The 3176-nt window shown below is 40.6% G+C and overlaps 1 pseudogene; it reads right to left on the bottom strand.

The window, feature by feature from the left end:
- Positions 1-756: 756 nt before the first annotated feature.
- LOC136628779 (craniofacial development protein 2-like) lies at positions 757-1703 on the bottom strand (annotated as a pseudogene).
- Positions 1704-3176: the final 1473 nt, after the last annotated feature.

The following is a 3176-nucleotide window of genomic DNA, read 5'->3' as shown; positions in this document are numbered from 1 at the left end:
CAAATGCTTTGTTGTAGTCAATGTAACAAGTGTACACATCCTTTTGATACTCTGTGGTAATTGGAACATTCTTGAGCATCACCATTTTTTGGAAGTGTGACGAAGACAGATCTTGTCCAGTTTTTGGGCCACTATTTGGAGCTTTTGACATAGATCAGTTAGGATCTTGACTGACAGTTGTTTGAGCAGTTCAGCTGGTATATGATCAATGCCTGGAACTTTTTACAGGGCCCATGAATTCTTTATCCAGAATGCCCAGTTCTTGTTCTACTTGATGTATGTTATCAAACGGGTTGTCTTTTTGATCGCCTGCATACAGCTCTGCTGTATATTCTCGCTACCTATGCTTGATTTAATCTTCTTTTTGTAATTTGCCATCCCAGTCTCTGTTAGTTACTGCCTTGCGTGGTACGAACAGTGCCCAGCTATGCTTCACATGGGTGAAGAGAGTTCAGGTGTGAGCTTGCTGGTTTGCTTCTTCTAGTTTCGCGCTTTGTCTTGTCTGACCTTTCTTTGAAATTCCGCATTTAGGTGTCTGAATTCAATGATGGTGCCCGCTGCTTTAGCTGCTCAGCGCTTGTTGGCGATTCTAATGGATTCATCCGATACCCATTGCGGTCGTTTTGCAGATTTTTTGAAAGGGATGATTTCTTCAGCTGTATTCTTCGTGATGGATTTAATTTCCTCCCATAATTTGTCAGGGTCTTTTCCGGTGGTGCTGAGTGCTTTTAATCGTTTATTCACTTTGACCGCGTATCATGAAGGAATGTTGTCTACATCGAAACAGCATATTGCTGGTGACCTTTCGATGTTGCTGAATCTGAGCTTGATTTTTGCAACTAGCAGCTGATGATCGGAGCCGCAGTCTGCACCTGGGAGTGTTCTCATGGTCAGAATTGAGCTTTTCCAATGCAGTTGACATAGAAAGTAGTCGATTTGGTTTCGGTGCACGCCATTTGGGGCCGTCCATGTGTACTAATTATGTTTCGGCTGCTCAAACCATGTGTTCATGATCGATAGGCAACATTGGACCATACGGTCACCCGCCTTATTCGGCTTACCCAATCCGAATTTGCCAGCAACTGGTAGGTCTTCTCCAGAGCCGATTTTTGCATTGAAATCCCCTGTTATAAAAGTGATATCCTTGGCAGGGATCGGATTGATTGCTTGCTGGAGATTGGCATAGAGTTTCAATGTTGCATCGGTTGTGGGCACATAAACTTGCAGAATTGTGATCGAGCGAGGATTCCCATTGATGCATATGGATATGATCCTATCATTATGGCATTGAAACAATGGACAGCTTTGGCGACTGCTTTGTTTGCGATGAATGCCACTCCATTGCATCTGATGGTGTCATTTTCTGAATAGAAAACGATACAATCATCGATATTGAAGAAACTGTTGCCTGTCCAGTAAAGCTCGCTGATACCCAGCAGGAAAATGTTGAGCCGTTCCATTTCATTTTTTAGGATTTTCAATTTGCCCATGTTCATGCCACGGATGTTCCACGTGCCGATGTTGAGAATCTTTGAGGAACACAAACAAAACCTTTCGCTTGGAGCTGCATTAGCAGACCGGCATCCAAATGGCTTTGTTCTGCCCGCATCATTAAGGCCCAAGTTATTCGAGTTTCGTCCTTGTTCTTCCCTGGTGGCTTGCTCTGTGCCTTCCAGCCCAGGGGGACCACCTTCCAGAACCATATTTGGACTCATTTGGTTTTGATCCCTAAAGTATTTTGGCATTGGTAGTGGAGTAGTTTGCCATTGCTCTCCCCACCCCTTCCCAATTAATCGGGCTTGGGACCGGCGTGCAGCTGTTGCCAACAACACGGCTGGGTTACAGAATAAAGGCAACATGCCAATTTTATTGCACCATGAATGCCATAAAAATGCCCCCCGTCAAAAAAAAAGGTGCAATCCGTTCTTTCCCATTTTGTGCAACTTAGAAATTTCTAAAAACTTCCAGTACATTATATGGTATGTTAAATTGTACTATATAAACTGCCCTGCAAAAAAACAAGCCCTCAACTATACATATCAACTGAAAAATAAAAAAATTAGATTTTTTTGAAAATTGGAAAACCGGAACTGCAGAACTACCTGGATGTAGGCGCATCAATGACCCTTCATCATAAGAGGGTTGAAGTAGTGTTTCTTAATCTACAGCTCTCCAGCTGTTGCAAAAGTACAATTCTTAGTGTGCCTTGACATCCTCAGGGTATCGTAACATGGAAAGGTTATAGTTTTCTAAAATTTGGAGAGTCACAAATTGAGGATCATTGCAGTCAAGTTATATTATTGTATACATGAAAGAGTCATGTCAAGTTTGTGCAGAATAATATGAATTTTAATGATGAGATTAGCAGACAATTCAGGGAAGTATCTATTCATTATGTCTATATGATCTTGTTTTTTCAACCTCCCTTTTGAAAAGCACAAAGCTTTTCTGTAAGACACAAAACTATTTGCGTTATTGGAAACAATAATTTAAAAAACAATTGAGCAGAAGGTTTAGCGGTACAACAAACATGATTGGAGTCAGATCTTTGCTGTGGTCAAGGTTGTGAATGATACAGTGTCTGGTTCGTGTTTGGGAAATTACATTGTTTGTAAATGTATTCAAATGAGCATGTTTGAATAGCATCTCACACAAAGTGCTTTTGTGGGATTGCATAATGTAATTTTAACGAATAGCAGAAGCATGTTCATGAAAACGTTTATATGCTATTCAGTGCCAAAGATTGTCATGGAGGCACTAATTGTACCCTGAACCAACAAGGATATATAGTACTTACTACAGAAACCGTCCATGTGCCAGCTATGGAGCCCTTGGAGTGAGAACAGCTGAGGGACTTGGACTGCATTTATTTTCACCAAGGAAATTCTGCTTAACCTCTGAAGGATGGGGGTGATTTAGGGTGATTTAGTCCTAAAGGACCAGACACTTTTTAGGGATTTTACCCATGTGGTGTTTTTTTTTCTTTATCTATCAGAATTATCTTTGCTGCCTCTTTTTGGTGACATATAGGTCTATTTTTTATATCCTTTCCCCCCCCCCCCCATTTTTTATTAGGGCTGAGAAGGTAAAAATGATTTTTAAAAATTCTTAGTTGTTTAGTTTAAAAATTTGTTTATTTACACTGAAATAAAGTACAATAATGGGTTCCTCATTTT

Source organism: Eleutherodactylus coqui, chromosome 5, assembly GCF_035609145.1.
Source record: "Eleutherodactylus coqui strain aEleCoq1 chromosome 5, aEleCoq1.hap1, whole genome shotgun sequence".
NCBI classification, from domain to species: Eukaryota; Metazoa; Chordata; class Amphibia; order Anura; family Eleutherodactylidae; genus Eleutherodactylus; species Eleutherodactylus coqui.
This window is presented reverse-complemented; position numbering and strand designations above follow the sequence as displayed.